Consider the following 10,185-nt stretch of genomic DNA (forward strand, 5'->3'; position numbering starts at 1 on the left):
GCTGCCGAGGCTGGCTGGGGCTGGGGCTCTGAGGAGAGAGAGGTGAACAGGGACGTGTCTACGGCTGATCATCATAATACCGCCGCAAAACCAGGCTCCTCCTCCCCAACACTCCGGCACGCGCCATATGGTCGCCTACGTCGTGCAAAACGGCCCCAAGCGTCACGTGACATCTTCCATTTGTATTCGCCAAAGCTCCGTATTCCATCCCTTTGTGGCCTGAAGAAAGTGGCCATCTGTCGCCGGTTAGACACTCCGTGGACCTGTTTGCACCCGCAGGACGAATTAACCCTTTCGAGCATAGGACATATTCAATCACGACTAATTCTCGCGCCCACCCCTCTGCCCACGTGTGTCCTCTGTGCATGCTTTATTAATCTCAAACTATGTCGCATAATTATGGAAGATATTTACACATCATTGTGCGAATATTGAGCTCTTCTACGTAGGCTACGTAACAACAGTATTTAGGCCACTGCCAGGCCCATTCTCGTAATCACAGGCCTTGGGCGTAGAGGAAACTTGTCACTTCATCGGTAGCCTGAATAGCCTAATGTAGGAAGCGTTATTTAGACAACAATGCTGTAAATTGATAATTTATTAGGCTATATATAGGCTAACCTATAACATTTAATGCATTTAATTAGGCTAATCATTAGACATAGCCCTATACAATAGCCTAATATGAATATTTCTTTAAACTAGGCTATATCGAAATTTACAGTGGATGTTGAAACTTAGTTTGTGGTAGCTTGTGTGGATCTGTTCTGAGTTGAACTGACAGTATAGTGCCGGGCCATTGTTGTGTCCTGGCAGCGCGTGATGCTTCTTGCTTGTCAGGACCGGAGGAGCTGAAGTAATGAGGCTCCCGCGCGCTCCAAACTGCTGGTCGGCACGCGAGTCGCACGCGCACTAACAAAAGCCTGTTTCACGGCTCACTAGGCTGATCCAACGTCCAAAATCTGCAGTCTTCTGTTCAATAAAACACCCAACAAAATCGACGTGTTGACCGTTGAACAACCAACGTAACAAGTGGGGGAGGAAACTTCAGACAATCAAAATAGAGTCCCATAAATGTAGCGCATTATGGCTATATTAATAATAAGCTGTATCAGTAGCCTAGGCTATAGCGAACTTTTAAATTAGGCCTTTAATAACAAACCTCTCGGAGTCAGTAGGCCATAACTAAAGATAAACAGACCAACTGTTAAAAAGAACTAACCACACTGGGCTACTAATTGAGAACAGATTAGGCTATTCTTAAAATAGCCTAGCCTATAACCTTTAGTGGCCTGCAAAATACAATTGGCTTAATACAATGAGGTCCCTAAACCAGGGTAGGCTATAACCTAGGCCTACTTCAGACAAAAAAACTTCACCATAGGCTAGCCACCATATGGCTAGCCTATCTCACACAGATTTTACGAATGTCCAATGTAGGCTATGTCAAACCAACGTCTGCAGAAGTTTAACCATTTTAATAACCTAATGTTTTACGACTTCCATGATTTCCTGGGGGGGGGGGGGATCTCTCAATTCGATAGTGTTTGCACAGTCCTGATTCAGCACTGTCTATATTTAACATCTGCCAGTGTTCTGCCGGAGAGCGTGGCTTCTGCGGGTCATAACTAGGAAACAGTGAAGTACCGGAGCACAGTCGCCCCAGAGTAGACTGCAGCGTGGCCGGTTTATCGCTTCTCTTCCATAAAACCACAGTGTCGGTCGAAAGTCCGAGGAGAGCAAGGCGCAGGCTGTCTCTGTTACCATGTTAACCCGGCCAGCAACAGGGTGATTCAGCACCACGAACAGCTACACTGGTGGAAGAATGCGTAACAAATAAGCTATAGGCCTATTATATTAACACTCACTAATATAGACTAGTATAATATATAGCCTACAGTAGGCCTACGTAGGCTACGCAAATACATACATACATACATACATACATACATACATACATACATACATACATACATACATACATACATACATACATACATACATACATACATACATACATACATACATACATACATACATACATACATAGCCTACATACATACATACATACATACATACATACATACATACATACATACATACATACATACAATTGTTTATAAAAATCATTAAGATTATACTAGCCTATAGCATCTTTAAGATTATATTAGCCTATATTATTGCATCGGCTACACACACACACACACACACACACACACACACACACACTATCTCTCTCTCTCTCTCTCTCTCTCTCTCTCTCTCTCACACACACACACACACACACACACACACACACACACACACACACACACACACACAGCAGTATTATATTGTTTATCGTTATATATTATAGGCCTATTATTCTTAACAATTGCTTATTAATCATTACGACTACAATTTTTTTTTATTTTTTTTTATTTTTTATTAGGGACCTAATAGCACATTCAATTTCGTTAAAGTCCTGTTGCTGCCATGGGCCTACGTGCATAGCCTATTGACCAGCAGCAATCTGATTTTAACAACGAACAAAGTTCAGTAGCCTAACTTATCATGGAAAATCTCTGACCAGGTTTCTAGCCTATCCAAGGCGAATTTTCATCTCACTTTATTTATCACTTAACTTCCATTCTCGTTCTAAGCACGGCACTACGACTACTATAGTTACTACCATGTTGGCCCGACACCGACGCTATGAATATGATGATGTGACCTTCTCTGCTTGAGCCCTAATCAGCCGTCCCCGTCCCAGAGCTCGAGCCCCTGCGTCCCGACCAACCAATGGCCTTACACCTCACCGCGCGCTCAGACTGGACTAATGCCTCTTCCCCATCTCATTACACCTTCGTCGCGCTAATTGCTTATGCAGAAATGCAGATTTGTATTAATTAGTTAGTCCGCTGATTGTGTCTTTGGTATTAGTGTGTGATAAATCAGCACTGGAAGGTTTGGCGCGCGCCCCATCTGCGCCCCTGGCGGATATGGTTTCACTAACAATAAGCCTTCCTTCCGGCGGATTCAAATTGCAGGTAGAGACACCTGCTGCACGCACGTGCCCCTCTTACCGGAATAGGTTGGTATGCAGATGTGACCTGCTCTATGGTTGGAACAATAATGGTAAATGGTGTAGGGGGTAATACTATATATATATATATATATATATATATATATATATATATATATATATATATATATATATATATATATATATATAGTATTACCCCCTATATATATAGGGGGTAATATATATATATATATATACATAGGCCTAGCATTAACACATAATAATAATAATAGTAATAATAATAATAATAATAATAATAATAATATTAATAATAATAATAATAATAATAAACACAACAGATTTATCAAAACCGGATTTTATCCTCCCTCGTCGTTACTGCACACTCGGAATGTTATTCAATTAAAAATACATTTAAAAAGCTCATAACCTCTGTGTTTTTCGACTTTCGATGGCATATAGAGGCTAGGTCGTGCAAAGATGATTGTGAACCTTCTGGTTAAACGGAATCACTGAGATCAAATTCCCTTCTCATTGGCAAAATCTACGAGTCTGTGAAGCCAGGGCCTGCCTGTTTCTCCAGCGTGTAGAGTAGCTTAACCTAACTGCGTTTGAGATACAAGGGCGTCACCTAGTGGTCGCTCAGAGCCGATACGAGAGCATTATGTCCCCGTCAGAACATCGACCAATTTTGGATTTCTATCCATATGCCTGTATGTGTAGCCAGGGTCTGGAGCAGCGTAATTGCCTTCACTTTTACAGCATCTGGATTGTGTTCATGCTAAGGTTATAGACAGTTTGCGTGTAACAGAAACATGTGGACACCACCAACATAATTCAGCAAATGGAAACAGCACCTATATCAGTAGGTGATGAGAGGTTGGATACTTACTATTGTTATTAAACTATTCTAATCGCTTCTATACAATCTTTTTTATATATAGTATTTTCAGTAGGACAGCAACACCATCAATGCAGCAAAGCCAACCAGATTCATGTGTACATCCCTCCCCTCCAGTCCCCCAGAACCGGCTCTGTTTGGGTAGGATTCGATCCCTGACCCCATGCTGTGCAATCAGGCATGGCCTAGCTACTACCCACTACTCCAATTAAATTCCAATTAAACTCCAATTAATTATCAAAATCTCTTTACAATATCATCTAACTACACACCTCATTGGGTGATTTTTAATAAGTGATAACTAAAATTGGACCAGATGCTTGTGTTTGTTTTAGTTCAATTATACATGTTTATCTCATATGCATTGTTGGATATTGTTTTTGTATTGTTTTTATGTGTGTATTTGTTTGCTTTTTAGGATGGTATTGTTTGTCGTAATTGTTCGCTGGTTGTTGTATCCGCAGCCCCATTGTGAATGAGACCCTGGTATCAATGGGCCTCCCCTGGCGAAATAAAAGCTTGAATTGATTTGATTTGAATTGAATAGGACTAAACAACACAAATTGTACTAAAATAGACAACCAAATGTTTTTTGCGCTCTGCAGTGGTCCGGGCTCGGGGTTCTAAAGCTCATGTCATTGTAATGCCCTGATGTTTCCAGCAGGCTGCAGGACTTCCATGTGGGAACGTCAGCTCTCTCTCCCCGCTGAGGACCGAGGACTCGCCCCTTGTTATGGGACTTTTTTCATCCGGAAGCGGAAGACCACAGCATTTTGGAGAACTTCTCTGAAGTTTGACAAATTACGCGAAGCTGGGATTCAGCCGTCTATCTCCTTTCTGGACTGCGTATTACAATGGTAGGCCTATGTTTTCATTTATCTGTTAGAGACGTCGGTGACTGTGATGTTACATAGTTCACTTGCTAGAAAACATTTGACTGTGTCGCACCTCGCCTGATGCGCTTCCCAAGTTCTGAGGAGTGATCTCACGTTCCAGTAAGTTTTTGACAGCTCCATTATGCGACGAGAACAGCAGAAGTTACCAAAGTCTGTTAAACTTTCATCAATGATCTGACGGTAACATTCACCAATGATCTGACAATTCCTTAGTTTGTTTCATCATCATTTTTATTATGCACAAACTAGGCTATGTGGCGTTACAGCTGTTTGCTGTCAAATATGTGAAGATGCGTTGTCGTCGCATAGCCTCGTTCAGTAGGATAAATCGACAGGGATCATTACTTTTTCGGTAGATTTTAGAATGGGCAGTGGCTGAACGTGTAATCACATCCCAATAGAGTGGATGCGCTACAGACAGACAGACAGGCAAGACAGACAGGCAAGACAGACAGGCAAGACAGACAGGTAAGACAGACAGGTATAATAGAGACAGGTATAGAGACAGGCCAGACAGACGTACTGTATTAGGCCTACATACAGAGTACAGGTGCATTGACTAGTAATCTCCTTTAATTTAGGATTGTTAAAGTATCGAAGTGTATCTATCGAAGTTCCTTGTTTGATCGTAGCTGGTATTGTAGACTATGGATGCTATATCCTGTGTCTTGCCTGTATCCATCTGACGTGCACCAGACTGTATTCATAGTCTTACAGTAGCCGATGATAAGATGATGATAAGGTGACCGGACTGTGTATTCATAGGGTTAGGTTAGCTTATTGATGATGATAAGGTTAGGGCTAGGCTGATATGGAGGAAATAACGCAATGATAAAAATGTTTCTATGATTCAGTCAATTCAAGGTGTAGACTGGTCGTGAAGTATATCTCTGATAAGTATGCTGCCTCTGGGGCCAGAGATGGGAACGCAAACGCACACGCACACACACACACACACACACACACACACACACACACACACACACACACACACACACACACACACACACACACACACACACACACACACACACACACACACACAGGCTCTGGTCCTGTCTCCTGGGTCTTGGCTTTTCTCTTGTTTCAGAAAGTGGGACAGATCCCTCAGTAATGTTAAGCTGCTGGAGAATGTCTTTAATGTCACCCCCATATGTGAAGTTGTCCAGGTGTGTGTGTGTGTGTGTGTGTGTGTGTGTGTTCGTGTCTGTGTGTGTGTGTGTGAGAGAGAGAGAGAGAGAGAGTGAGTGAGAGAGAGAGCGTGATTGGAAAAGAGAGACTTTGAGACTGAGAAAGAGAGTGCTTGCATTCCTAAGTGTGTGTGTGTGTGTGTGTGTGTGTTGGGTTGGGGGTGCAGTTTGACAGGTAAGTGTTTTCAGAGCTAACACAGGTGGATCCACTAACTGTAACATGATCCCTGTCTGTCTGTGTGTGTGTGTGTGTGTGTGTGTGTGTGTGTGTCTGTGTCTGTGTCTGTGTGTGTGTGTGTGTGTGTGTGTGTGTGTGTGTGTTTGTGTGCCCGTTTGGTATGTTGAGTCATGCTGAACAATACAATGTTATTGTTGTCATTGCTGCTGTCCGGGTAGGCTGAGCCTGTAGGCATAGTTAGTCATACCTGATTTAACACCCCTTGTTCAACAGCTCACAGACCATCTAAAGCTATCCATTGCGCACTCTCTAAGGCACTGCTTGACTGTTGATGTTATTCTATCTATTTCAGTGCAACGCTGAGCTTCATGCCTCTGCGATTTATCTTGGCGTCAAGAAGAGATGTTTTAGAGCGGAGCTTCTAGGGCGGTTACATAAGTTTCCTTTTGAAGGAGAGGAGAGGGGTGAAGATGGGATGAGAGAGTTGACAGACACGCAGGAGCAGCATAACAGTATTGGGCAGAACAAGCTAGAGCAGAGCAGGCTAGAGTAAAGACTCAAGACTCAAGAGACTCCAGATCTGTTTATTGTCATGTCTATGGTTCACACATACTAGGAATTTGACTAGGTTTTAGGCATATACTGTTGTAGACAACACAGGACAGGGTGCAGGGCAGGACAGTGCAAAGACATGACAGTGCAAATACAAAATACAAAATTCAAAAAATTGTGCAACAAAATGCAGTGCAATGTACAAATGATGATATACTGTTAAAAATAAAAGGGGAGGTACAATTTCATGTATGGGATGTGGTCAGTATGGGATGCGGTGAGTGTATGTACAGTGAGTGCAGAGTGTAGTGTGGTGGGTGAGCGGTGTTATGTACAGTGAGTGCAGTGTGTGTGCCGTTAAGGTATGTGGAACAATCAGAGGTCATGTGCAAGTGTATGTGTATATATTGCTGCCATAATTCAAAACTGCCCCCCAAAAATTGAAAGGTTGAAAAACATTTAGCAATACGGTAACAAAGTTTTGAAAGCTTGCACAATGTTTTGAAAGGCTGAAAAAAAGATTTGAATCTGCAAAAATGAGTTGTTTTCCTTTTTCACTACTGGAGGCCTATTTTTTCAGTGTTTCTGTAAGACATTCTCAGAGTTTAGAATTTGGCACTATTCTCCCCTGTAACTGGGTTTGAAACCTTAGCAAAACGAGTGCAAGATTCACCCTTTCAAACTTAGCCCTGTCAAACCTCGGGTTTCAACATTTCAAAACATTTTTTCCAACATATTTGCACCACTTTTCAGATCACCTCTTACAAGGTTTCAAAGCCTTCAAAACATAGTTTCAGTATTGCAAAACATTTTTCAACTTTCAAATTCAACATTTTTCAACTTTCAATTTTTTTTCTTCGCAGTTTTGAATTATGGCAGCAATTTGACTCCACAGACATAGCTAGTGTTAGACTCTCATTTTGTAGTCTTAGTTGTTAAGTTAATGTTCTTGAATTGTTTCTATGTTTTCCAAGGCACTGGGACCTTCCCCTGTTTCAGACTCAGGTGTAGATTTGTAGAAAGGGGTGAATTGCGTGTCTTCATAAAATGTTACTGTATGTACAGTAGCAGTATATTGTTCTGTAGCTGTATTAGATTCAATAGTGAGCACTACAGCTGATATTTCATCATTGGTCATCAATGGTCATCAATCTACCACCTGCCATCAGACTGGTCAACGCATCCCCTCACTGGGTGGACACTATAGATCTGAGCCAGCTTGGAGGGAGCGAAGTTGGCCGCTTGTGTCTGGTCAGGAGAGTTAGTAGTAGTTATTAGATTAGTATTAGATTAGTTATTAGTTAATCAGTAGGCTGCTAGTTGCCCATCCCCACTGTCAATGCTGTCATGGCCAAGATATCCATTAGTAACATGAGACCAGGACGACATGGTGGCTTGTGACAACGGAAACTGTGCAGTCCCGTGATTCCACCTCGTGGTGCGTGGGACAGTCAGGCACCTTCTGCAAGTGAGAAGTGGTTTCTGTGACGCATGCACACAGACAAGCTGAAACAAGTTGAAGAGTCAGAACTAGAAGGTCACACTGACACTTTACTTCTTTACCTGTTGTATTTGCAATTCATTGGTAGTGTGAACTTTACACATACAGTATTGACTTGAGCATTTTTACAACATCAATAGCCTGCTACACAAATAAAGAGATTACGATTAGAGTATTTTCCTTCATTTATTATGGTAACACATGGTATGCAACATATAGCCTAAATAATGCTGTTAATGCAGTCTACTTAAAAGTAGGCTATACAGTTTAAATAGATGGTTTCATAACAATGTTAAGGAATAGTGTCTAGGAAAATCATGTCTACGCCTGCACATGGGAGGACTGGTATGGTGTCACCTAGTATGGTATACTTGTCCCCTCCACATGGCCCCTATGGTGAGCTATCTTCATCCAGAGGTTTGGCCATAGAATACTAACAAAGAAAACTACTGACTGCACTCAGGCGAGGTGCCAACTTGTGCCTTACACTAAATGGCGTCTTTCCATAGCATGGTACCGGGTCAACTTGATTTGGCTTTATTTGCTAGGGGGATCTATTAACACCAACCCTTGAGAGGGGATGTATTAATGCCAAGCTACGCTGAGACCAGACTGATTTCTGCTTTGTACTAGCGACATTTTAAACTGACTCAACTACAATTACATTTCATCGATAGTCTACATTAATTTTTTCAGCTTTTTATGTGCATATTTAGCTGTATAAAAAGACCTCAAATCATGACTATTAATTCTGTCTCATCCTGAAAATGTTGCTTGCTGATGCAAACTGATTGTGTGAGCCGTTACTGTACATTCGATGGTGTTAATACAGCCCCTCTCAGAGGATATCAAATTACAGTGCTATCGTCAAAATTAGCAGCCCAATTTAAAACTGACGTAACGCTGTTAGATTGGAAAAACAGAATTGTTTAGAGGACATTTTGAGCTACAGAGTAAGCTACATTGTTATCACCAAACGTCTTGTTTTATTACATTTACGTTTTTAGGTGGAAAAAATGAAGTTGTTGCCTCAGTGATGGCGTTAATAGATCCCCCTCCACAACTTTTTTCACTGTGCACCGCAAAATAGTATTCCGCTTAATGTAGTTGGTTGTCATAGCAATGCTTGTGACTCATATAGAAGGGGTTTCCTGTTTAACGCTGACTCATATAGAAGGGGTTTCCTGTTTAACGCTGGTTAGAGGAGTTCCCTTCCTCGCGCTACTCAAGAACAATCGCAAAAGTGAATATCATACATAAATAAAAATAAAAAAGACTGCTTTCCTAGATCAATCAACGTTGTATCAACTAAGATATTCGCGGTCACGGGAGTCTCCAAAATGGAATAAATACTAACACATGAACACAAAACTGTTTTTCCTAGAAATAATTGTTCTATTTGAAAGAAATACGAGGATGAAGAGTTATATTTTGGATGCAACTGCATGCAATGTAGAGAGGTAGTCGTGCTGCCCTCTAGTGGTGGGTCGGAAGTATAACTCCTATACTTTATTAAACGAAAGAAAAATAATTTGTGGATCTGCCCTGTAATTCAGATCTGCTCCAAAATCTAATCAGGTCCGGGGTACCTTGGGTGGAACATATGTACGAAGTAAGAATGTCATAGGGTTATTTGTTTTGGAGCTATGGTGTGAACTAAATGCCCATCCATCCACTCACACACGGACAGCAGTGAACGCCCAGCGGCGCAAGTAAAGATGCACCTAATAATGGAACTGTTGAGACAAAAGGTGTGAAAGCAGTCAGTAGCCTACTGCCCATTCATACTCACTAATGCTGCAGACATGGCCCTTAGCCTGAAGATGCAGGGGTAGGCCTACTGTACATGGGGAGGTCTACGGAGTGGTTCAGGTGACCTAGCAGAGAGGTTTGGGCAGGAAGACAATTTTCATTAAATAAATATGAGCACAGCCTGCCTACTTAG

Source organism: Borostomias antarcticus (assembly GCF_949987555.1).
Source record: "Borostomias antarcticus genome assembly, chromosome: 9".
Taxonomy (NCBI): domain Eukaryota; kingdom Metazoa; phylum Chordata; class Actinopteri; order Stomiiformes; family Stomiidae; genus Borostomias; species Borostomias antarcticus.